This window comes from Polypterus senegalus, chromosome 4 (assembly GCF_016835505.1).
Source record: "Polypterus senegalus isolate Bchr_013 chromosome 4, ASM1683550v1, whole genome shotgun sequence".
Classification (NCBI taxonomy): Eukaryota; Metazoa; Chordata; class Cladistia; order Polypteriformes; family Polypteridae; genus Polypterus; species Polypterus senegalus.
Genome location: NC_053157.1, coordinates 13,751,819 through 13,778,810, shown reverse-complemented (window position 1 = coordinate 13,778,810; position 26,992 = coordinate 13,751,819). Strand labels below are relative to the sequence as shown.

The following is a 26,992-nucleotide window of genomic DNA, read 5'->3' as shown; positions in this document are numbered from 1 at the left end:
CAGCAAAAGTGCGAGAGAAACTTTTAAGTGCCGGGTCTGAGCTAACATTAAATAATTGCTGGTGAAGGACTGTGCTTATGCAAACGAGATAGAAAGCAAATGTTACGTTATTTTTAAAATGTTTCCTTTTCTTTTTCATAACTTCTTTAACACACTTCTTCTCCGCAGCGAAGCGCGGGTATTTTGCTAGTAATAAATAGATAGATATGAAAGGCACTATACAATATACATAGATAGATAGATATGAAAGGCATTATATAATACTGTAGATATAGATAGATTTTTTTAAATATTACATTCAGTGCAATACGATCCATTTCAGAGCCAAGCAATGAAATGGCTCAATGAATGGAAACAATTACATTTTATTGGGTTTCTTGAATGCAAACATACCATATAAGGTTAATTAATTTAAGGTAATAATCAGCTCTTTTTGGTATTTCAAATTAATACTCCTTCCTTTATTTCGCCTTATACAATTTCTTGTATAAATTTTTACACACCCCTTGGGGTCAGAGCGCTGGGTCAGCCATTGTACAGCGCCCCTAGAGCAATAGCAGGTTAAGGGACTTGCTCAAGGGCCCAGCATAGTAGGATCTCTTTTGGAAGTGACAGGGATTCGAACCGGCAACCTTCGGGATACCAGCGCAGATCCTTAGCTTCAGAGCCACCACTCCGCCCTAATGATGGCGTGTATCTGACTCAGAATTAGTTGCCCTTCTCCTTTACTTCTGCTCCTGTTTCTCTCTCACACAATGATGACCATCAGATTTAAGTGTAAGCTAATGGGCTCTTTTCACACTTCCTGTTTGTTTCCTCTCCCGGAAGTGGCTTCTAGATGTGTAAGGCATGCTCCAGTTACAGAATAACAATGGAAGAGGCATGTAACAGGAGGACAAAATACAAGAACATCCAAGAGCAACTTTTTCAGAGACAACGGATCAGTGCTATAAAGAGAGGGACAAAGTTCTGACATAACAAATCTGCAACCAGAACTACCAACTACGCTATAGCAAGTAATTCAAGCTTGGGTTAACCCCCTTGTCTGTTTTAAGGAATCAATTCTTACTATCTGGAACTACTGGCTTCAGCATTTGTCAGGGTAAATGCTGACTTGAACCTAATAAACGGATGTCAGTGATCGAAGGCAGGTCCAGCTGTACTCCTGATGTTACACATCACAGCTGGGCAAACCAGCCAACTTCCGCTTGTGGTATCTCCCTGCCTGACAGCCACTAATGAATTCCTTGTATGATGCTCAGTTCAAATTGACACTGCAAATCTGCCAGAGTAAATGCTCAAAAGTAGCAAAACACATAGAAGAGAATTTCTTCTACTTATTTACCCTAACCAAAAGGTTTGCTAATAGAAGGGTTACTTATTATTATCCTTTTATATTTTAATAAAAAGTAAAATACCACTTCCCGTTAGTGGAAATTGCCCAAAAGTTGATAGAAATCTACGTTTTGTATGAAATATTTGTATGCAAAATTTGGCTGATCTAAGTGAAATTGTACTCAAGTTATTGTGTTTACAGACTGTCACACACACAGAAATATTTCCAAAAATGGCATTTTCAGACACATGGAGGTCTAAAACGTCAAGATCCATTAAAATCTCAACACTGAATCTTTTGGACGATTACAATACTTTCCCTATACTTCGTATATGAGAAAGTTAAAATCTCCTATAGATGGCAGTGTGGTACAAATTCATTTCTCTAACTTTACCATCACGCTACACGACTCTAAGTTGGCAAGCATGTCGGACGTAATGACTACAGTTGCAGGAGGTCTGATTCCATGACTAAGTACCATGACAGATTACACGGCTCACAACTTCTCCACACGGTTTCCCTACTGAGCCACCAAAATATCATGCTGATGATACATTTTGGCAGCCAGTTAATGCAAAGCCCCATTTTTCTTATGAGAAGGCGTTAGGAGTCGTAGTGGACTCATCGCTATTAACTGCCAGACAGTGTTCAGACGACATTAAGAAGGCTAACAGATTGTCAGGTTATATAGCGCCTTGATGGGTGGAGTACAAGTCACAAGAGGTTCTGCTCAAGCTTTATAACACACTGGTGAGGCTTCATCTGGAGTACTGGGTGCAGTTTGGGTCTCCATAAAGACATAGCAGCACAAGAAAATGTCCAGAGAAGAGCGACTAGGCTGATTCAGGGCTACAGGGGATGAGTTGTGAGGAAAGATTAAAACAGCTGAGCCTTTACAGTTTAAACAGAAGGAGATTAAGAGGAGACCTGAGTGAAGTGTTTAAAATGATGAAGGGAATTAGTGCAGTGGATCGAGACGGTGACTTTTTAAGAACACGGGGACACAGTTGGAAACTTGTTAAGGGTAACTTTCACACAAACATTACGAAGTTTTTCCTTCTCAAAGAGAACCACAGACACTTGGTGACCAAGTAGTGTGGCAGACAGTAAGACATTAGGGACTTTCAAAACCGTTTTTGGTTTTTTTTTTTGAAGATTTAAGTGATTAGGACTGGCCAACTTTGTTGAGCTGAATGGCCTGATCCTGTGTAGATTGCTCTAATGTTCGAAACGAGGCCCGATGTCTTTGGAAAACTTCACAGCTAGTAAAAGATAAATTAGGTTGAAGACCCTGTAAAACAGACCACCTTCAATACGGATTAACATTAACAAATTGCAACAAACTATGATAATAAAACGGACATGCTCAACTCCGCAGCACTGCAATGTTACAATGATTACTGTACAGAGTATTTTATTTTGTTGTAACCCCATGGGCCTAAACACTTTGCCCGTGGCTCACTGTTACAGCAGCAGTCTGTCAATTCCCGTCCAGAATCTCAGCCTCACTTTAATAAGATGAACAGCTCTTCATCCCTCTCAGATCTGTGGCCTGCACACATGCTGCATATCCGTGATATAAAAAAAAAAATATAGCTGGCTTGTGTTTTTATCATTTCATTCATTTTTCTTCAAATCTTTCTACTTCAAACGTTTACTTCATTCAAGTCCACTAATTTGGACACAAATATCTCCAAGGCCTCTTTCCCTGCCTTGCTGCTTCTTAACTCTTTAAAGGGTAGATGTCGACATCTGTCAGCAAAGGGGATGAGGGCAGGTGTCCACTGAAGTCAACATCCATAGGTAGAGGGCGACAATCAGCTGTAAAACGCTGACCAAATTCACCGTTCTTTTATAGGTAGACCCTCTTTGCTAGGAGAAATATTAGACTCTTTGACTTGACGTCGAGATCCTGTGTGTGCGTGTTTAGCAACGTCCGTCAAGAAATGGCAAAGACATCTGATGAGTGAGTAAAGTGAAACACACTCTGTGGACAACGTTTGGAGTATATTTTGTTTTATTTTTTTTTTTTTAATTGGACTTGTCGGACTCTGATTTTGCTACAAGTGATCTGGAAATCGTGATCTAAAATGAAAGCGAGGTATCGGTGTCAGCTGATTGGTCCCCTGTTGATCCGCCGCCCTGCCCCCACCCAGAGACGGCTAACACGCAGCGACAGGGCGCTGCACACAACAACAGACATTTTATGTTGATTTATGTGAGAAACTATTGCTTTGTGTGCTTTTCAGAAAACTCGAGTTTTTTGGAAAAATATTCAGCCATAAAGGAATTAAGCAAACAGGTGCTAATCCAGGGCGGCACGGTGGCGCAGTGGTAGCGCTGCTGCCTCGCAGTTAGGAGACCCGGGTTCGCTTCCCGGGTCCTCCCTGCGTGGAGTTTGCATGTTCACCCGGTGTCTGCGTGGTTTCCTCCGGGCGCTCGGTTTCCTCCCACAATCCAAAGACATGCAGGTTAGGTGGATTGGCGATTCTACATTGGCCCTAGTGTGTGCTTGGTGTGTGGGTGTGTTTGTGTGTGTCCTGCGGTGGGTTGGCACCCTGCCCAGGATTGGTTCCTGCCTTGTGCCCTGTGTTGGCTGGGATTGGCTCCAGCGGACCCCCGTGACCCTGTATTCGGATTCAGCGGGTTGGAAAATGGATGGATGGATGGATGGTGCTAATCCAATTTGAGCTGAAAATCCAATTCTTCCCAGAATGTTTACATTTTAATTTTGTTCAGATTGAAAGAAAACTGGAAACATATAAAGGAAAAGTCATGAGTAAGTGTTTTGTTCTTTTAAGTGTTGCTCAGCTCCCTTGTTTGGCCACACATTTTTTTTCTTCACTGCTCCCTAATGATACCGGCTGATACAGCAGACACAAACATCACTGCCCAACGTCAACCAGTGGGAAAGATTTATGGTGTGCCCGTATAGACCTCACTTACTCTGACAGTGCATATGAAAGAGGAAAGAAAATGAGGGGCTTGAATGTACAAAGGGACTGGCAGAAACCCTTAGAACAGCATGGGCTCAATAAAATTAACTTTGGAGGGCACATCTCGGTGTAGAGTATAATCATTGATTATGCCACTCTTACCAGCCTCAATGAGGCCAAAAGCTAAACTGGAACTTAGCCTCTGTACCCATGCAGAAAAACACTCAGCAGCTTCTTCAAAAGTGCAGTTAGAAAGAGGCTGAATCTGCAAAGAAGAGCATGGCGCCTTGATGCGGCTCACCCAGTAGACCAGGCAAAGTGAATTTATAGATTACTTTACATCAACTGCAGTGGGCTGGTGCCCTGCACCCTGTGCATGCTGGGATTGGCTCCAACAGACCCCCATGACCCTGTGTTAGGATATAGCGGTTTGGGTAATGACTGACTGACATTAGATCAATCTACACCAATTCAGGCCATTCATCCCCAACAATACGCGCCTGTCCTACCCACTGAATTCTTCCAATACAACAAATCAGGTTTTGAAGGTCCCTACAGTCCCCCTGTCTACCATACTACTTGATAACTCATTTCATGTGTCTGTGGTTCTCTGTGAGAAGATAAACTTCCCAATGTTTGTATGAAATAAATTTTTGAATAGCCCAGTACTATGAGTGAGATTATATGACAGTTACTGTCACATTTACTGTAAGTGCCAGGGAGGAAGGGCAGGCATCCCCACTCAGGATGGAGAATGATTTCTTGCCCAGACGGGAGGCTATAGTGGAAGGATGGCAGGAGCCGAGACTTGACCCAGCTGGAACGCCTTACATTCTTCATCCAGGCAGGGAGAGAACAATGATGGATGGACTGGGTGAAGGCGTTCCGGGAGCAGTTCATTCCCCCGAACAGCAGGTGGCAGTGTTCCTCCAGGCTGAACCCAGTTGAGACACCTGCAGAGTTCTGCAAACTCTGTGATGGCCAGTATGATTTTCTGCACTGTGGTGTGCTAGCCCACTTCACTTGAAGAGAGGCCCACCACATCAAAAAGCAAAATTAAAACTGCAGACTCAGTTATGGGATGTACTTTGGACCCCCTGAAAATTAACAATGGAGGAGTAAATGAAGACAAAACGCGGAGGACGTTCAGCCAACAAATTATTCAGCAGACGTGTGTCGAGTAATGCGAGGGGGGCTCCTTTACATGTAGAGCGCCTCACTGTGACAGGGTCAGCCAAGTCAGATGTTTTCTTTCTTTTTAGTCATTCTAGTGTGTATTCACTTCATATTGTGTCTATACATATGTTTATCTATTTACTTATGTATTTATTTATTTAAAAAGCAACTGTAAAAGGCTAAATTATCTTGCCTGAAGGGGCCTGAGTTGCCTCGAAAGCTTGCATATTGTAATATTTTTAGTTAGCCAATAAAAAGGTCCCATTTTGCTTGGCTTTTCCCTGATGACAAATAAAGTTCTATCAGTCTATCCATCTATCATGCAACAACAAACAAGTCTTTTCCTACAAAAACACACACACATAAAAAATATAAATATAACACAATGCATGAAAGCATCAGCTTTGAAAAACTGCACTAAACAGGAAGTGTGAAATGACTGGTTTCTCTTACCCTACCAAACATCAGCAAATATAATGACATGGGTTCCTCCATGGGAGTTTAATTAAAACAAACTCCTCATACACTAATGTAGGAGTCACACTGAGCACAGATAAATGAGCCATCTCAGCTTTTCCTGTGTTCTTTATTTTTCCTTCCTTTACTCCCCTAAATAGCACATACGGTGCCCTCCACACGTTGCTCTTGACGTCACTCTGACCTTATCCCAGAATTCAGTAGGCTCTTTCAAGTCCTTTCTCACAAACTAATCTGGCCGTCCTGTTTCTGTGGCTCACTAGTGGTTTCCATCTTGCAGCGTGGCCTCTGTATTTCTGTTCGTGAAGTCTTCTGCCGACATGTCCACATCGGCCTCCTGAAGACCGTTTCTGATCTGTCGGACAAGCACTGGGGGCTTTTTGTTTTTTTTGACCATAGTGAGGATTCATCTCTAATAAGCAGTGGTGGTCTTCCTTGGCCTAGTACTCCCTTTGTGATTACTGAACTCACCAGTGTGTTCTTTCTTCTTCATGATAATCCAGACAGTTGATTCTGGTCATCCTAAGGTGTCACTGATGTCTCTTATGGTTTGATTTTTGTTTTTCAACCTCATGATAGCGGGCGGCACGGCACGGCAGTGGTAGCGCTGCTGCCTCGCAGTTAGGAGACCCAGGTTCGCTTCCCGGGTCCTCCCTGCGTGGAGTTGCATGTTCTCCCCGTGTCTGCGTGGGTTTCCTCCGGGCGCTCCGGTTTCCTCCCACAATCCAAAGACATGCAGGTTAGGAGGATGGGCGATTCTGAATTGGCCCTAGTGTGTGCTTGGTGTGTGGGTGTGTTTGGTCCTGCGGTGGGTTGGCACCCTGCCCAGGATTGGTTCCTGCCTTGTGCCCTGTGTTGGCTGGGATTGGCTCCAGCAGACCCCCGTGACCCTGTATTCGGATTCAGCGGGTTAGAAAATGGATGGATGTCACCTCATGATAGCTTCTTTGACTTTCATTGGCACAGCTCTCGTCTTCATGTTGAACAACCGCAACTACAGACTCCAAAGGGTAGAAGCAGGCCGAGGTGTCTTATGAAACCATGAAATCCACCTGTGACGCCAATTGTCCAAAACATCATGGTGCCCTGAAATGGGAGGACCATGTAGACAATGTATAGGTAGTGACTGACTTACGACCTATGCGTCTTATGACTGTTTGACTTAGGATTGCTACCATACGTTACTGCAAGGGAGCAGCACTACATGTTTTAATGCATTTCATTATGAAAATAAATATCAAGCATTTATCTTAGAATTCTAAATGTTCAGAAAGCAGGAATATCACAAAGGGAATGTATTCTGTGTGGCGATTGCTGCCTGTGGCTCCTCTCAGTGCAAGTGGAAGTCAGTTTAAGAAGCATGTAGCGATTAACATGGGTCGGGGAACGCTATACACAAAGCATTTAATGTGCTACATCAGTTATGATGGGGTTTGAGAAAATCTAGTAAACATTGATTTTAGATGAAGTTAATGACATGGCAAAGTTAACTTAGAGAGGGAAAAAACAAGGGTTCAAAGTGGAAATGTCGACTTTACACTGTGTGCACAATTATTAGGCAAGTGAGTATTTTGACCATATCATCATTTTTAATGCGTATATTCCAACTCCAAGCTGTATTAACTTGAATGCTTATTGGATTTAAGCACGTCAGGTGATGTGTATTTGTGTAATGAGGGAGGGTGTGGCCTAAGGAGATCAACACCCTATATCAAGGTGTGCAGAATTATTAGGCAGCTAGTTTTCCTCGGGCAAAATGGGCCAAAAAAGAGATTTAACTGACTCTGAAAAGTCAAAAATTGTAAAAAGTCTTTCAGAGGGATGCAGCACTTTTGGAATTGCTAAGATATTGGTGTGTGATCACAGAACCATCAAACATTTTGTTGCAAATAGTCAACAGGGTCGCAAGAAATGTGTTGAGAACAAAAGACGCAAATTAGCTGCCAAAGATTTGAGAAGAATCAAACGTGAAGCTACCAGGAACCCATTATCCTCCAGTACTTTCATATTCCAGAGCTGCAACCTACCTGGAGTGCCCAGAAGTACAAGGTGTTCAGTGCTCAAAGACATGGCCAAGGTAAGGAGGTTAAACGTCAAAACTGGGCCAAGAAATATCTGAAGACAGATTTTTTTCAAAGGTTTTATGGACCGATGAGATGAGAGTGACTCTTGATGGACCAGATGGATGGACCTGTGGATCAGTAATGGGCACAGAGCTCCACTCCAACGTGGAGGTGGGGCACTGGTATGAGCTGGTATTTTTAAAGATGAGCTAGTTGGACCTTTTTGCATTGAAGATGAACTCAAAATCAACTCCCAAACCTACTGCCAGTTTTTCGAAGACACTTTCTTCAAACAGTGATACAGGAAAAAGACCATGATTTGTATGCAGGCCAATGCTCCATCACTTGCATCGAAGTTCTCCACTGCGTGGCCAGCCAGTAAAGGCCTTAATGATGAAGGAATAATGACATGGCCCCCCTTCCTCATCTGACCTAAACCCTATCGAGAACTTGTGGGCACTTCTTAAACGCTAGATTTACGGGGGAGAAAAACAATACACCTCTCTGAAGAGTGTCTGGGAGGCTGTAGTCACTGCTCCACAAAAAGCTGATCGTCAACAGATCAAGAAACTGACAGACTCCATGAATGGAAAGGCTTATGACTGTTATTGGAAAGAAGGGTGGCTATATTGGTCATTGATTGATTGATTGATTTTTTTTGAAATGTCAGAGATGTTTATTTGTAAATTTTGAGGTGTTTGTTTATTATTCTCACCATAACAGATGAAAATAAACAAGTGAGATGGGAAAATTTTCATTTTTCCTTTAGTTGCATAATAAATCTGCACACTAATAGTTGCCTAATAATTGTGCGCACATATGTATTCCCCTGATGATGTTCACACTCACATTTCCGTTGTGAAACATTCAGGTTTCAGGTTTATTAACATTTTGGATTGACTGATAGCACTGTGTTTGTTCCATATTAAAATTAATCCTCAAAAATACAACTTGCCTAATAATTGTGCACACAGTGTATTCTTGGCATACATTTTTTTTTTCTTCTCCGTGGTCCTAAGGCCAGGTTTATACTTCATGTGATGCAATGTGTGCTCCAGCAGATGCTACTGCTACTCAAGCGTTGTACGGTTCATACTTGAGTGCGTACTTTATGTAAATGTGGAAGATTCCACAAGGTGGCAATGTGAGATCTCATCACAGTGAGAACAGGTTCGGCATCGCTGTATTAAGAACTGCCTGAAACACCCGTTAAACTTCGAGGACACCTTATAATCTCTGAAAAGGAGGTTTGATGATTAAATCCATCAATCCAGGGATGTGCCCATTCCAGCTAGCATTAGGCGCGAGGAAGAAACAATCCCTGGACGGGGCATCAGCTCATCGCAAGGTAAACACAAGCACACTCACACTCACTGGCTTCACTTTAGTGTCACCACATCACCAAACCTTCATGTCTTTGGAAAGAAACCGGAGTACACTGTGGAAACCCAGCAGGAAAAACATGAAAATACCAGGCAGGGAATACCAGAGACGTGACTCCATACTATGAGGCAGCAGCGCCACTGTGCCGCCACAACATGTGTAATTATTATCAGTATTCATTACTTAAATGAAGTTAACGATTTATCTGTAAAATGTAACATATTTCATCATGACAGTGATATCAAGTATAAATCTTCTAAATGTGCAGCTGGAGTATCATACATGTAACATGTTCTGTGTGGCGATTGCTGCTGTCAGGTCAGGAGGAAGCCCCAGAAGCACACAGCGATTTACAACTGGGTCGGTTCTAAGATGACTTTTATGACGGCCTGCTTTAACGATGAAGTAAACTACGAGGTTAAAGTGGACATTTCGAGATTAAAGACGAAATGTCCACTTGAATCACAAAACAGACCTCTTCACTGTGTCCCTAACGTTTTTTCTCTGTGGCTCAAATACACTGCCGTACATTCTGATGCTGTTGTGAAGGTGCAAAACAAAAAAAAAAACCAACAAAAAGGATGGCACAGTAGACTTTTAAAATGTATCGTGTCATTTCGATGCGGAGTGTGCAACGCTTGAATATCAAAAGCACTAAGAATGCATTTGTATGTCGACATTTTGCTTCACCACATGGAACCATTCATCAAACATCGAAGCGCGCACATCGATCCCGTAGGATCCACACAGCAGCTTTCTGTCACGTGTAGATAGTAAACAGAGACTCTCAACATTTATCACATTGCACCCCGACTTTTTGCTGGTACTGCAATTTGTGCACACATTGTGTTCATTTCTTAGGACATTGTCAGGCAACCGGTGCGCCGCGAAAACTTTGGTAAAATAATTAAAATTGCTAGTGTTTTTGAACTTTTGGTTGATCAAAAAGAGAATGTTTAAAAAAATATATTTTACGTTGGAAAAACAGATAACGGAACACTTACAGAAATGAAGTCTAAGAAACGCGAGAGACTTCAAATGATCGACAAGGAAACGCGTGTCTCTCTTTCAAAAATTGATCCTCGCCTCAATCTCGTATGTGCTGAAAAACAATCTCAACGTTCACATTAATTTAAGATTTATCCTTTGATTCCTTTATTAATAAAATGTCTTTCAAACTTGTAAAATTAACTGTTTTTATAGGCGATTGTCCATAGATTGTGTCGTCACGACTTTATTTATGGGCAGTCCCTCAGGTGCGCCGCGAAAGAAAATTTTTGGACTTGGTGCGCCGCAACTCGAAAAAGGTTGCCTTTCACTGTCTTACGACCTGCCTTAGAGGATGCGTCAAATGAATGCATGGCAGCCATGATGTATGCACGTACGCGTTCTGAGCATGAAGTATAAACCGGCCATAATACACTTCCATACTATCGCGACTCACGGAGAAACAATAGTTTTCACCCCGGCAGCTCTGCATGGTGTGACTCAATCATATCGATCTCAGTTTATTACCTGCTGCAGTTTCGACTATGTTCGGTTACATTTGTCTAACAATTACAGGAAAAGAAAAGGCAATTGATCTCGACAGAAAGATGATCAAGCAGTATGAGAGAGGAAAGAAAGTGGATGCACTTGTAAGCGGACTTCACCGCACGTGTTGTACTGCTGCGCTCTGGCACTGAATCCAGTTAACCTCCAAGGCCCCTGCGTTGTGACTCACGATGTGCCGCTTCGTGTGAACCGCCAAACTCCTTTACTTGATACTATTTATTATTAACAGGCTGAAATGTTAACAACAGAAAACATACGAGTGCTCAGACTCTGCCGGTACAATTCTTCCTCTCACCGTTAACACAATGTACACTGGGAGAGGCTCACACTGATGGCGTATCATTACACAGACAAAGAAAGGATTTGTGAAGCTGTGAAAGGTGTGTCACCAATGAGAGCAACAGTAATAACAAAACAAATAATAAAATAAAGAATTTATAAAAAAAAAAAACAACATGACCTGAGGGAGTTATTATAGAGTATTATAGATACAGTCTGGTTTGATATACATACGTTGGTCCGTCTTACGTCAAGAATGACTTAAGATTGGGCCATCAGAACCGCAAGTGGTCGTAATTCGAGGACTACCTGTACTGAAATTTCTACATGGTGTGACCAAAACATATGCAAATCCCCTTAAATGAAAGTCTGCACTTTAATCACAATGTCCGAATTGTTTGATTTGTAATTTTAAACTGTGGAGCAGAGGGGGAAAATTAAGGAAAAGAGGGCGCTGTACACACCAAAGTAAGGGCACACATCATTGTATGAACCCTTGAGAGCCACTTTACTTGGCACCAGTGCCATTCCTGCACTACAATTCCGTTCACGTCATTACTGACTCGCTGCATGCCACACTACCATTCTCAGGTAAAGTACTCTATGCTGAAATGGAGCCTCATGGGTAAACATCTCTCATGTGAAAATGTTAATCAGTTACACCATGAAATCCATAAATATATCAAATGCACGGTCTTCACATGATGCAAAAGAAAAAAAACCTCAGAGTGAAGAATGAGAGGAAACAACATTTATTTATTGTGAATTAAACCTCAAAGAGAATTTAAAACGCCCAACGACAAAAGCACTGCAACTATAAATTACCACAGAGCCGCACAATGCAGGATCCGACCATAATCTCCTTTTACCCGGCAACCAGAAACCTTCAGCTAGTCAAATGTCTATAGACTCATTCACATCAGCAAAGAACAAGCGGTCACTGTTTCCCAGCCCTCTTTCATTGTCACCGAAGCACTAACCGTGCCTTGTGCTCCTCCGGATGAAGACTTGGGCCTTTGCGTTACCCAGGCTTCTTAGAGATAAAAAGGCTGCTCTTTCATTAAGGCTACAGATGCTGCCAGTGACAGCAACAATTTATACCTCAGGGAAACTGGCACAAAATGTAATTATAGTTAAAGCCTGAAAATGGGAATTAAAGGGGGGGCGGGAGTAAACGTACAATACAAGATTCGACATTAAAAAAAAAGAAATTGTACCATTCACCCTTCTAGAGAGAATTTACTGTAAAGCCAATGTACTGTATATATAACAGAATAAAGACTGCATACCTAAGAAGGCATGGCGGTGCAGTGGGCAAAGGCCGCCACATCAAAGCCAGTTCATTTCCTGACTGAGTTACCATCTGTTTGAAGGCTGTATGCCCTCTCCCTTTTCACTTGAGTAACATAAATTTCCAGTTTCCTTCAGGAGCCAAGAGACATTCAAGCAAGTTAAGTGCCAATGTACAAGTCTGCCATGTTTGCTCTGTAGCCTCCTCCTTGCTCTTTGATCTCTGAATTAGGAAAAAACATAGATAGATAGATAGATAGATAGATAGATAGATAGATAGATAGATAGATAGATAGATAGATAGATAGATAGATAGATAGATAGATAGATAGATAGATAGATAGATAGATAGATAGATAGATAGATAGATAGATAGATAGATAGATAGATAGATAGGAGTATTGCTTCTGGGGGAAAGTTGGCTTTTAACAGATGCTCTTTAAATAAATAAAAACATAAATAGGTAGGTACATACATACACACACACACACACACACACACTATGGTCTAAATACACAGTACAATAACTATAAAAACAAGAAAGAAACCTTCTGACTTGGCAGCCCCAGTCCCACTGAGGTGTATTGCTGTTGGTACAAAGGAGCCCCCCCAGTCGTATTCCTTCACACACTTCTGCTGAATGATTAGTTGGCTGAAAGTCCTCAGTGTTGTTGTGTCACAGAGAGGATGTGTGGCTTTGTTCATAATGGCAATCAGTTTTGTTTTAATTCTCTCCTTTGCTACGACCTCCAGGGGGTCCAGAGTGTGTCCCATAACTGAGTGTGTCCTTTAAACTAGCTTGTTGATTTGGTGGGCCTCTCTTGACATGATGTTACCAGGCCAACACACCACACTGGCCATCACAGAGTTGTAGAAGGACGTCACATCCTGCATTAAAGGAGTGCAGTCCCCTGTGGAATAAGAGTCTGCTCTGCCCTTTCTTATATAGTGCCTCTGTGCTATGAGACCAGTCCAACCTGCCATTAATGTGGCCCTTCCAAGTAGGAGTGGACCACCTCTACATGGTACATGAATCATATAAATAAATAACATACATTTTATGCATCCATCATCATTTCAAAAAAATGTTTTTTTTTCCCTTACCTAACAGATACGATCCCTCAAAATGGCACATAAAGTGGTGCAAAAAGTACAACAGCATATTTGAATAAGCAAACACTAGATATTCATGCAAACAGGGCCTACAGATAAAGGTGATCTACTTGAACAAAAGACACTTCATATTGACGTGATATATTCATTCTCATCATCTAAATTAGGAATAATGCAGATGTCTCTTGTGGTCCCTACATGTATACAACATACATACAGTGCATCCGGTAAGTATTCACAGCGCATCACTTTTTCCACATTTTGTTATGTTACAGCCTTATTCAAAAATGGATTCAATTCATTTTTTTCCTCAGAATTCTACACACAACACCCCATAATGACAACGTGAAAAAAGTTTACTTGAAGTTTTTGCAAATTTATTAAAAATAAAAAAAATGAGAAGTCACATGTACATAAGTATTCACAGCCTTTGCTCAATACTTTGTCGATGCACCTTTGGCAGCAATTACAGCCTCAAGTCTTTTTGAATGTGATGCCACAAGCTTGGCACACCTATCCTTGGCCAGTTTCGCCCATTCCTCTTTGCAGCACCTCTCAAGCTCCATCAGGTTGGATGGGAAGCGTCGGTGCACAGCCATTTTAGGATCTCGCCAGAGATGTTCAATCGGATTCAAGTCTGGGCCACTCAAGGACATTCACAGAGTTGTCCTGAAGCCACTCCTTTGATATCTTGGCTGTGTGCTTAGGGTCATTGTCCTGCTGAAAGATGAACCGTCACCCCAGTCTGAGGTCAAGAGCTCTCTGGAGCAGGTTTTCATCCAAGATGTCTCTGTACATTGCTGCAGTCATCTTTCCCTTTATCCTGACTAGTCTCCCAGTTCCATCCCCACAGCATGATGCTGCCACCACCATGCTTCACTGTAGGGATGGTATTGGCCTGGTGATGAGCGGTGCCTGGTTTCCTCCAAACGTGACGCCTGCATTCACACCAAAGATTTCAATCTTTGTCTCATCAGACCAGAGAATTTTGTTTCTCATGGTCTGAGAGTCCTTCAGGTGCCATTTGGCAAACTCCAGGCGGGCTGCCATGTGCCTTTTACTAAGGACTGGATTCCGCCTGGCCACTCTACCATACAGGCCTGATTGGTGGATTGCTGCAGAGATGGTTGTCCTTCTGGAAGGTTCTCCTTTCTCCACAGAGGACTTCTGGAGCTCTGACAGAGTGGCCATCGGGTTCTTGGTCACCTCCCTGACTAAGGCCCTTCTCCCCCGATCGCTCAGTTTAGATGACCGGCCAGCTCTAGGATGATGAAGGCCACTTTTCTGTAACCTTCCCCAGATTTGTTCCTTGAGACAATCCTGTCTCGGAGGTCTACAGACAATTCCTTTGACTTCATGCTTGGTTTGTGCTCTGACATGAACTGTCAACTTTCTATAGACAGGTGTGTGCCTTTCCAAATCATGTCCAGTCAACGGAATTTACCACAGGTGGACTCCAGTGAAGCTGCAGAAACATCTCATGAATATTCAGGGGAAACAGGATGCACCTGAGCTCAATTTGGAGCTTCATGGCAAAGGCTGTGAATACTTATGTACATGTGCTTTCTGAATTTTTTTATTTTTAATAAATTTGCAAAAATCTCAAGTAAACCTTTTTCACGTTGTCATTATGGGATGTTCTGTGTAGAATTCTGAGGAAAAAAATGAATTTAATCCATTTTGGAATAAGGCTGTAACATAACAAAATGTGGAAAAATTGATGCGCCGTGAAACCTTTCCGGATGCACTGTATAGATATGGATATACAGAGCATGATGTGTGGAGTGCAAGTCCAAGGGGGATCTGCTCAAGCTTTATAAATGACTGGTGAGGCCACATCTGGAGTACTGGGTGCAGTTTTAGTCTTCAGGCTACAAGAACGACATAGCAGTGCTGGAAAAAGAACAGAAAAGAGCGACTCGGCTGAGTCAGGGCTACAGGGGATGAGTTATGAGGAAAGATTAAAAGAGCTCAGCCTTTACAGTTTAAGGAAAAGAAGATTGACAGGAGACATGACTGGAGTGGGGCGGCACGGTGGCGCAGTGGTAGCGCTGCTGCCTCGCAGTTAGGAGACCCGGGTTCGCTTCCTGGGTCCTCCTTGCGTGGAGCATGTTCTCCCCTTGTCTGCGTGGGTTTCCTCCCACAGTCTAAAGACATGCCGGTTAGGTGGATTGGCGATTCTAAATTGGCCCTAATGTGTGCTTGGTGTGTGGGTGTGTTGGTGTGTGTCCTGCGGTGGGTTGGCACCCTGCCCGGGATTGGTTCCTGCCTTGTGCCCTGTGTTGGCTGGGATTTGCTCCAGAAGACCCCCGTGACCCTGTGTTCGGATTCAGCGGGTTGGAAAATGGATGGATCGATGGATGACTGGAATGTGCAAAATAAAGAATGGAATTAGTCCAGTGGATCGAGACTGTTATTTTAAAATGAGTTCATCAAGAACACGGAGACACAGTTGGAAACTTGTTAAGGGGAAATTTCACACAAACATTAGGAAACTTTTTTTTAATCAAAGAACCACCGACACTTGGAATTAGAGACCAAGTAGTGTGGTAGACAGTAGGACTTTAGGACTTGATGTTATTCTGTAAGACTTGTGTATCTAGAACTGGCGAGCTTTGTTGGGCTGAATGGCCCGTTCTCATCTAGACTGTTCTAATGTACATGTATCACCACTTTAAGTCCTTCAAATTAGAACCTGTTTAAAATAAGCAGAATTAAGTAGTAGTGAAAGTGGGGAATAGAAAAGAAAAACTGTAAAACATAAAAAATACACAGAATTTTGTAACGAAAGTGAGACATGAAGGAGAAAAAGAAGTGTAAAATAGGAAGCATTAAGTATAGTAAAGAAAGTGGGAAATAAAGGAGCAGGAGTAAAAAAAAAAAAGAAGGAATTAATGACGAAATTGAATGAACAGAAATGAAGAATAGCAACGGAATGAATGAATAAATAAGAGGTTACGAACAAAAGCATGAAGGGCGGTGAATGAAAATAAAAAGAATGAAGCACACAAACTGAAGTAAACGGAATTAGGAAAGGATGAAGAAAGAAAAGATGGAAAATGTAATGAGTAAAAGAGGAAGGCGTAATGCAAGATTGAACTAAAGATAAGAATAATGAGGAAAGGTAGAAAGCTTGAACAACTGTAATAAAAAAGGAAATTAAAAGGAATCCTGGCTAACAAGATGTGTGGGGGGTTTAGTGAAATAAACAGGATAAGGAAATAAACAACGAAGGAGAAGAACGAGGCCACCGAGTGCTGTCCCTTCAAAGCTCTGCCTCTGTCTGAGTGGAATTTGAACCTTCTCACGGTGCCCATATAAACTGGTGAATCAGAATTTGCTTTGTATGATCAAATGTGGTTTCTGCCTTGTGAGGAGAAATAGAACTTGGACAAGCTCGTTTAACCTGGCACTCTGTACTTCTATAGGATGCATTAAATGGATGAAAAATGTAGATGAAGGAAAGGGAAATAAATATGAAGTAGAAAGAAAGAACGGCACATGTACAAGAAAGATAACATGAAAGAAAGAAAATAGCATTGAATATATAAAATAAACGGAACTAGCAAAAAACAATAAGATTGCAAAGCAAGAAATGTTTCAAAAAAAAAGGTCTGGCGCCCCGTCCAGGGTCGGTTCTTTCCCTACCGGACAGTCTCTGTACCTGTAAAACACTGCACGGTGGATAAAAACGAAGCACGAAGGACTATGGCTGAGAATAAAACCAAGGAATTAGGAAGAGTAGCGTAATAATAATCGCACTGGCAGAAATAAACTAAACTCGGCGTTTAAAACGGGAAAGGACGAATACAAGCCAAGTGTAAATCAAATGACGAGGGAGAGCCTAAAATCACAAAGCAAGCGAAGAAATGAAAAGGAAAACTGGAGAGTAAGGGGGAAAAAGGCAACGAAAGAATGAAAGGAAACCGGCGCGCCGCGGCAAGGTGCATCAGATAGCGGCTGACCGTTCAGCCCCACGGAGCCGCTGGCTCGTTGCGCAGGCTGTAGCACGGACCGAGCGCCGGTACATGCGTACATTGACTTACTTGCTCTCCATCGTCTCCATTGTGCAGGGGGTGCAGTGGGGTGGATACCCCCAGACTCCGGGTACCTTGGTCAGCTCTACAAGGTCGCCGAGACAACAGCCTCCATTGCAACCGTCGAGTGCTTGGCGGCAGAGAGCAGCGACACAGCAAGCCGCTCCAAGACGGAGGGAGGGTGGGAGTGAGGAGGCGGGGTTTCGCTATCGGGAAAAGACAGTAGGAGGATGAGGAGGTGGCGAGCTGCCTTGAGGGAGGAGAGGCGTACTGAACACACAGCGGGGTGCACCGGCTGCCTGGAGATAAGCAGCACATGACAGAAAGCCAACCGGCCAGCCTGGCCGAAAGGGGTGGACCCTTAATTTACATGACACCGCCCCCATCGTATATAGACACGCCCCATTGGGCTAATAAGGCACTAAGATCCTCCCAAATTGCATGACACCACTCCCACCCTGGGGGAAAAAAAAATGACAGCTTCGACGGCAGTGGCCACTGGCAAAGGAAAGCTACATGGAAACGCGTGAGAGGTAAATCATATGGACGATGCAGGAGCCCACTGTCAGCTTGTGGGTCCCCCGTGGTTCACTGCCTGTTATCGGAGAGTACAGCCATTATGGTTATCAGCTTCAAAAATGCTACCGCGCAGGTGGGTGGGAAAAAAACACAAAGAGTTTAAGCCGGGGATTCATTTCACTATGGCCTTCAGATGTCACATAATAAGCCAAACAGAGTCGCAATTCGTATTCGTTGCCATGGTAGGATGAGATGTAACGGGTTTCCTCCACGATTGTCGAGAGGAGATCGGGCTTTTCGTGAAAGCTGAGTGAGAAAAGTTACATAAAAGTGAATGGATCAACGGGTGTATTATTGTTTACTATGTAAATCTGCTTATGGTGTTCTCTAGGAAAGAGGCTTTATAAAATGAAGATTGATTAATTGATCTCCTGGTGCAGGAGTAAGCACTGCTGAAACGCATCATTAATTAATTTCATTTCCTGTGGAGATCTCTTCATGTCCAGTTTTCTACTTTTTCCTGCTACATCCCTGTTAGGTTAACCAGCGAGTGAATGAATGAATGGTTGGATGTTAGTATGATCTGCCACAACACCACCATTCATTTCTGTAGCACATTTTCTTACAAGGCATGCAGTACAAAGTGCTTTAGAAGATGCCAACAGAAAATGCAATAAAAAAGAAAAACAACAAATTAGAAATAAATATTCCAAATGAATAAGCAAAATAAAAATACTAAATATGTTTGCGCTTAAATAATAAGGGTAGAGTGGTGGCTCCGAGGCTAGGGATCTGCGCCCGACAGAGTTCACACCACCTCAGACCAGGGTGACAGCTAACCATTCAGTACAACAGAGACTTGAAGCATACAGCCAACACAATGCTGGGGTAGCCTCAGGATAATTCTGTGAGCGTCCTCGAGTGGCCCAGCCAATGCCCAGGCTTAAACCCCACTGAACACGTCTGGAGAGCCCTGAAGATGGCCTTCCATCCAATCTAATGGAGTTTGAGAGGCTCTGCCAGGCAGAACTGCCCAAATCCAGGTTTGTAAAGTTTGTAGAGACTTACGTAAGAAGACCTGAAGCTTAAATTGCTGCCAAAGGGGCTCCTACAAAAGATCTGAATACTTTAATGAATGAAAGATTTTAATTTTTTAATACATTTGCAAACCTTTCTAAAAACACATTTTCCCTTTGTCATTATGGGTTATTAAGTGTAGATTGACAGGGCAAAACTGGCAAATTATCCATTTAAAGTGAAATCTACTCCACAATAAGCAGTGCAGAAAGTGAAGGGGCCTGAATCCAGAGTAAACAAGCAGCCACCTGTCTAAGCTAGTCATCTTAGGTATTATTAAATGACTTAATAATGTGGCAGCAGTGGTAGCGCTGCTGCCCCGACGTAAGGAGACCCGGGTTCGCTTCCCTGGTCCTCCCTGTGTGGAGTTTGTATGTTCTCCAAGTGTCTGCATGGGTTTCCAAGGATATGCAGGTTAGGTGTGTTGGTGATCCTAAATTGTCCCTAGTGTGGGTGTGTGTGTGTGTGTGCCCTGCGGTGGGCTGGCACCCTGCCCGGGATTTGTTCCTGCCTTGCGCCCTGTGTTAGGATATAGCGGGTTGGACAATGACTGACTGACTGACCTAATAACGAAACAAACTTACAAACATCCTTAAGTTGCACTTATTGTAAAATATTGTACTGCTGTCGCTTGTTTCAGGTAGACATGCAAGTAAGAATGTCATTGAACTATTTATACTGAGGTGTGTACTACCACCATGGATCAAGAGGGGGCGCTAGCGCCAACGATGCCCTCTTCTGCTTTCTTCACGGTTCTGAGGAAGATCCCCATGAAGGGCATTTGAGTCCACCACCTATAAATGACGAGGCATCACTCTGTGAAAAGAGCACACCGCAGGCCTGAGCTCCTGTCTGGTGGCTGATAGGCACCCTGTTGCAAAAAATTTGACAGCTCCTTTGATTACAGAGAGCCTTTTCTGATCTATATTTGCACTGCAGAGCACCTTTGTTTGTTTTTCCTTTGAATAAATAAGGAGAATTTCTTCCCTGGACTTGTCATTCCTCACTCAACCAAGGCATGTCCTAGATCATCATTTGCCATACATCTAATTGAGGGTTCCTCAAATTCAGTCCTGGTGGTCCATGGTGGTTTTTGTTCCAAACCAACCGCTTAATCAGAAGCATTAGATTAGACGCCAGTTATTACTCAAGCAACATTTTTGTGCTTCACTTTATTTATTAAGACCCCCTTAATTGCTTTTCTTTAGTCTTAAAGAGCTGTATTCTCGGTTTTCAAATCCTAGTTGTTTTCCTAACCAGCCGCCAATTAACAATGGGATGGAACTCAGAAAGAAACCAGCAGTTCATCATCTGACTCGGTCCCCTGTGTGTGTGCTTATCATAAAGCATCTGCTTCAACAAAACATTTGAAGAGAAATGAAAGAGAAGAACTGAGTCTTACTTATTTGCTGCAGGCCGCGAGTCATTTGGGCATAGAATGAGGCTGAAGAAAAAGCTGAGTGAAGGGAAGGAAGCCCTCACACGGAGTAACGATGGGAATGGAGGTGGCATAATTACTAGACTCACGCAATCCAGGGCTCAACGTGCTGGAATGGAATGTACAGTGGACCATTCCCTTCTATCCCTTCAATTAATACCACCACCAGCACATTCTTCCAACTACCAGGTCCCCCTGAATACCCCCCACCCTACCACCATCCCTGCCACTTCAACTGGTACGACCAGTGATGTGTCCACCTTCTGATCATCAGTATGGGCTGTCCATAGTGAATGGAAAAGCGAGGAGGCTACACACAGGAAGCACCATGGCACCAGATTGGGGGGCTGACTTTCTATCTCCTGTCACCCGTTCAGACTGTCATTAAGGCTGCCAAAATTGTGGCTGCTCTAGAAAATTATTCCGCCTTGTAAGGCAGACCCTCTGCACCTAATGACATCTACCCCTTACATCCCACATCATGAAGACCCTCAAGAGGCTGGTTCTGGGCTATAGGAGTCCTCTTGTGAAAGACCACCAGGATCCTCTTCAGTTTGCCTATCAGATAAAGATTGGAGTGGAGGATGCAATTATCTGTCTGCTCCATAAGCCTATCATTACCTGGACAAGGCTGGCCACTCTGTGAGGATTCTGTTTTTTGATTTCTCCAGTGCCTTCAGTACCATCCAGCCATCCCTGTTATGGGGTCAACTATGTGATATGCAGGTGGATGAGCCTGTAGGGTCCTGGATAATGGACTCTCTGTCTGGCAGACCACAGTTTGTGAGACTCAAGGACTGTGTGAGCACCACAAGGCACTGGCCTGTCTCCACTTCAGACTATAAATGTAACAGCAGGTCGTGTCACTTGCAGAAATTTTCTGATGATTCAGCACTTATGGGGTGTTTTTATAAAGGAGATGAGACACAGGAGAGGAGTCTGGGGGGAGAAGTTTAAAAATCGTCTGCAACTCAACATCAGCAAAAACAAAGAACAGCTTATTGAATTTCTGCACACCTAAGGGCTTCTCAATTCAGGGAATGGAGGTGGACATGGAGCACTCCTACAAGTACAATGGCAGGCTGCGAGTGTGGAAGAAATGGCAGAGCAGACACTTATTCTTTAGAAGACTGCGCTTCTGTATGGTGAGTAGTGACGATCTTTACATTCTACAACTCTATGATGGCCAGTGTGGTGGGCTGGGCTGGTAACATCACTTCAAATCAAAAAAGTTAATTAAAAAGCAGGTTCAGTTATGCAATGTACTCCGGACCCCCACCCCGAGGTCATCACGAACGAGAAAATTAAAACAAATCTGAGTGCCATTATGAACTACACTGAATATCCACTCTCCGACACAATAACAATGAGGGCTGTCAAACAATGAATGTGTCAGGAAACGTGATGGGGTCTCCTTGATACCAAGAGCAATATGCCAATATAGTGCCCTACTAGGCCTGGGACTGCTCTTAAGCTATAATGGTGGGGCTTGCCAACATTCACAGTCTAACACGCTGTTGTGGTGTGAAAATTTCTATATAAGTTGACAGATATTTTGTATTTTATAACTTAAACAAAGCAATGTAATATTAGTGTTATATCATTGATACGAACAGCAATGGTTTGATGTTTAAGAACCCCCCCACCTCCTGGTGCTCCGGTTTCCTCCCACAGTCCAAAGACATGAAGGTTAGGTGCATTGGCGATCCTAAATTGTCACTAGTGTGTGCTTGGTGTGTGCCCTGCGGTGGGCTGGTGCCCTGCCCAGGGTTTGTTTCCTGCCTTGCACCCTGTGTTGGCTGGGATTGGCTCCAGCAGACACCCCATGACCCTGTAGTTAAGATATAGCAGGTTGGATAATGGATGGATGGATGGGCCTGGTCATTCTAGCCTCTGAATAATGCCTAGTTATGTCTAATTGTCTCTCTCCCTCTCACCCCTTCACCACCTAACAGCTCATGTGTGGAGAGCAGACTGGTGCAAAAATGGCTGCCGTCACATCACCCAGGAGGATGCTACACATTAGTGGTGGTTAAAGTGGCTCCCCACTCACTGAAGCACTTTGAGTAGTGAGAAAAGCGCTATACAAATTTAAAGAATTATTATTATTATTATTAAGGGGGGCAGAAGTGCTAAAGGACCTGACCACAGAGTGGTACGTATGTAGGATTTAAGACATTTTATTAAGGTCTACGCACCAGAGAGCATAAAAGGGAAAAAGAGGGTCACCATATGAAAAGCTGTAAAGGCAGATTTATTACAAACTGAAACTAAGCCCTGCGGTGGGCTGGCGCCCTGCCCGGGGATTTGTTCCTGCCTTGCGCTCTATGCTGGCTGGGATTGGCTCCAGCAGACCCAAGTGACCCTGTGTTAGGATATAGCAGGTTGGGAAATGACTGACTGAAACTGAGCCATTGCTCGAATATGAGTGATAGTGACAGCAATGGGAATTGGTCATCAGACATTGACAAGGAAAGTGAAACTGGTGCAAGATAGAGCACCGTATGACAGAAACTGCCATGATATGCACAGTGAAGTCGGTCACGCGAAGCTTCAGTGACATAAGCTTAGGGGTAATTGTTGACTGTAATCTGAATTTTAAATCGCGTATTAATCAGATCACTAGGACAGGACTTTTTCACTTAAGAAACATAGCTAAAGTTAGACCTCTTATATCACTGAAAGATGCTGAGAAATGAGTTCACGCGTTTGTTTTCAGTCGACTAGATTACTGTAACGCACTCCTCTCAGGACCACCGAAAAAAAGACATAAATCACTTGCAATGAGTGCAGAATGCAGCTGCTAGAATCCTAACTAGGAAAAGAAAATCCGAGCACATTACTCCAGTTTTGATGTCACTACACTGGTTACCTGTGTCATTCAGAATTGACTTTAAAATTCTGCTTATGGTTTATAAAGCCTTAAATAATCTCGCCCCATTTTATATATCGGAATGCCTGACACCTTATATTCCAAATCGTAACCTCAGATCCTCAAATGCGTGACTCCTTAGAATTCCAAGAGCAAAACTTAAAAGAAGTGGTGAGGCGGCCTTCTGCTGTTATGCACCTAAAATCTGGAATAGCCTGCCAATAGGAATTCACCAGGCTGATACAGTAGAGCAGTTTAAAACACTGCTGAAAACACATTACTGTAACATGGCCTTTTTATAACTTCACTTTAACTTAATCCTGATACTCTGTATGTTCAGTTCATCATAACTATTCATGGTGGCTCTAAAATCTGTACTGACCCCAACTCTCTCTTCTGTTTCTTTTTCCAGTTTCTTTGTGGTGGTGGCCTGCGCCACCTCCACCTACTCAAAGCTTCATGATACTCCAACAATGATGGATGGATTAAAAGCCAGAAGTCTACGTGACCATCACCATCAAGTCTTTCCGTGAGAACCCTAAATCCAAAGAGGACTGTTTCATTTATGTTAGGTAGAATGTCCAGAGGGGACTGGGTGGTCTCTTGGTCTGGAATCCCTACAGATTTTATTTTTTCTCCAGCCGTCTGGAGTTTTTTTTTTTTTTTCTGTCCACCCTGGCCATTGGACCTTACTCTTATTCTGTGTTAATTAATGTTGACTTATTTTATTTTCTTACATTGTCTTTTATTTTTCTATTCTACATTATGTAAAGCACTTTAAGCTACTTTATGTAGGAAAATGTGCTATAGAAATAAATGTTGTTGTTGTTGTAGCTGTGTGACGCGAAGGCAAAACGATTGTGATAAACTGCAAGGACAAGCAAGAGGTCAGCCCCCTAAGCACTGCTCACAATGCAGTAACCGCCAATGTGTGTCGGGGGAATGTGGAGGTCAGTAAGCGTTGTGCTGCGGTGGCCTACAGTAACATATGGTGTGTGTTGATCATGTGGATCAGACCCCGACATTCTACCCTATCATGTGCAAGCAAGCAGCAGAAAAAAAAAGTTTAAGAAAAGTGTGCAAAGAAACTCGCTTGTACCGTCCAGGTTGTGACATCGGGCTGTGCATTGGTGACTGTCTCAATGTCACTTGAAAGATGGGTACTAAATCTGCACCAATGCAGCAGTGGACACTCGACATTCTAATTTTTCTATTGTATTATGTCGATTGTGGGAATCAGACATGGGTGGTACGGTGGGGCAGTGGGTAGCGCTGCTGCCTCGCAGTTAGGAGGCCCAGGTTGGCTTCCTGGGTCCTCCCTGCGTGGAATTTGCATGTTCTCCCCGTGTCTGCGTGGATTTCCTTCCACAGTCCAAAGACATGCAGGTTAGTTGCATTGGTGATCCTAAATTGTCCCTACAGTAGTGTGTGCTTGGTGTGTGTGTGTGCCCCGCGGTGGGCTGGCACCCTGCCCGGGGTTTGTTTCCTGCCTTGCGTCCTGTGCTGGCTGGGATTAGCTCCAGCAGACCCCCCGTGACCCTGTATAATGGATAATGGATGTGTGGATCAGACACTGACATTCTACCCTCTTACGCACAAGCAATGAGAAAAAAAAAAATAAGTGTGCCAAGAAACTTGTAATGTCCCGGTTGATAGATAGATAGATCGATAGATAGATACTTTATTAATCCCAAGGGGAAATTCACTTAATCCAGCAGCAGCATACTGATACAAAGACAATAAAAAACGATATTAAATTATAGAGTAATAAAAATGCATGTAAAAAACAGACAATAACTTTGAATAGTTTTAGCGTTTACCCCCCGGGTGGAATTGAAGAGTCGCATAGTGTGGGGTCTCCTCAGTCTGTCAGTGGAGCAGGACGGTGACAGCAGTCTGGAGATGATCCTGTTCAGTGGATGCAGTGGATTCTCCATGATTGACAGGAGCCTGCTCAGTGCCTGTCGCTCTGCCACGGATGTTAAACTGTCCAGCTTCATTCCTACAATAGAGCCTACCTTCCTAACAAGTTTGTCCAGGCGTGAGGCGTCCATCTTTATGCTGCCTCCCTAGCACACCACCGTGTAGAAGAGGGCACTCGCCACAACCATCTGGTAGAACATCTGCAGCCTCGTATTGCAGATGCTGAAGGGCGCCAACCTTCTAAGAAAGTATAGTCGGATTGTGACGTCGGGCTGCACATTGGTGACTGTCTCAAAGCATGCCACACGACGGACAGGTACTAAATCTGCAGCAGCACAGCAGTGGACACTCGGCTTACCTTTTAGATGGCTTTACACCAGCCGTCTAGAGTGCTTGGATCTTCTGGTCAGTTGTCTCTTGTTGTCCCTCGTACTAAGTATAAAACTAAGGGGGACAGACACGGCTTGTGCAGCTGCTGCTCCTCGCCTGTGGAACTCTTTACCTCGTCACATAAAGGAGTCGTCTACAATTCAAAACGAGATTAAAGACTCATTTCTATTCACTTGCTTTCCGTGAACTTCAGTAATACTGATGCTTTCCTCTTTGTGATTATGTAACATTACTTCTATTTATTATTTATTTTATTTATGTTCATATATATTATTTTTATTTATGTTATTTGTTGTTTGTATGTTTTCTTTTATTCTGTGATTTTAAAGCACTTTGGCCAGAGCATTCCTATGTTGTTTTAAATGTGCTATATAAATAAATTGACATTTTGTACTGTATTCATGTTGTCGTTCCTCCGCCACACTATGTGACTCTTCAATTCCACCCGTGGGGGTAAACGTTAACATTATACAAACTTATTGTCTGTTTTACATGCATTTTTATTACTCTTTAATTTAATATTGTTTTTTATCAGTATGCTGCTGCTGGAGTATGTGAATTTCCCCTTGCGATTAATAAAGTATCTATCTATCTATCCTGCCTACTACACTAAAATCAGAATCTATCTATCTATCTATCTATCTATCTATCCATCCTGCCTACTATACTAAAATCAGAATCTATCTAGTTACATGTAGTAATATTTTTCAGCATTTTTGGCTCATGAGCAAACAGAACACTAAGGAGGCTACAGTATAATGAGTTAAGCCCCAGCTACATGTACGAATATTGCAAGATACCGGCAGGGTAGCCCAGCCTGGGCAGTGACAGCTGAATACACCTGTGGCCCCCAGGAGGACGTGAGGAGGGCTTGTGCCTCCTCCGGACCGCGAGGAGGCGTCCGTCCTAGTTTTGTTGGGAGCCACGGGTTGAGGGCAGGGAAGCCCTACCTGTAGGGGCCCGTGGTTACCGCCAGGCGGCGCCCGATGCCGGTTGATCCCATGCAGTCGCCGGCCGGAGCTGGAGCCCGGCCGGGCGCTTTGGAGGGCGAGAGGAGGGCTTGTGCCTCCTCCACACCGCGAGGCGTCCGTCCTGGTTCTGTTGGGGACCACGGGTACAGGGCATGGAA

The 26,992-nt window shown here is 43.3% G+C and overlaps 1 protein-coding gene across 5 annotated transcripts in view; it reads right to left on the bottom strand.

Moving 5' to 3' along the window:
* Positions 1 to 26,992, bottom strand: part of trim2a (tripartite motif containing 2a) — a 175,935-nt gene that overhangs the window by 98,956 nt on the left and 49,987 nt on the right. For 2 of the 5 annotated variants that reach the window (XM_039750268.1, XM_039750274.1), the window contains exon 1: positions 17,654 to 17,968. The exons of the other annotated variants lie outside the window; for them this stretch is intronic. The gene's annotated coding sequence lies outside the window, so the exon portion shown is untranslated. Of the gene's footprint in view, positions 1 to 17,653; positions 17,969 to 26,992 lie in introns of those variants that run through there. 5 annotated transcript variants of the gene reach the window in all.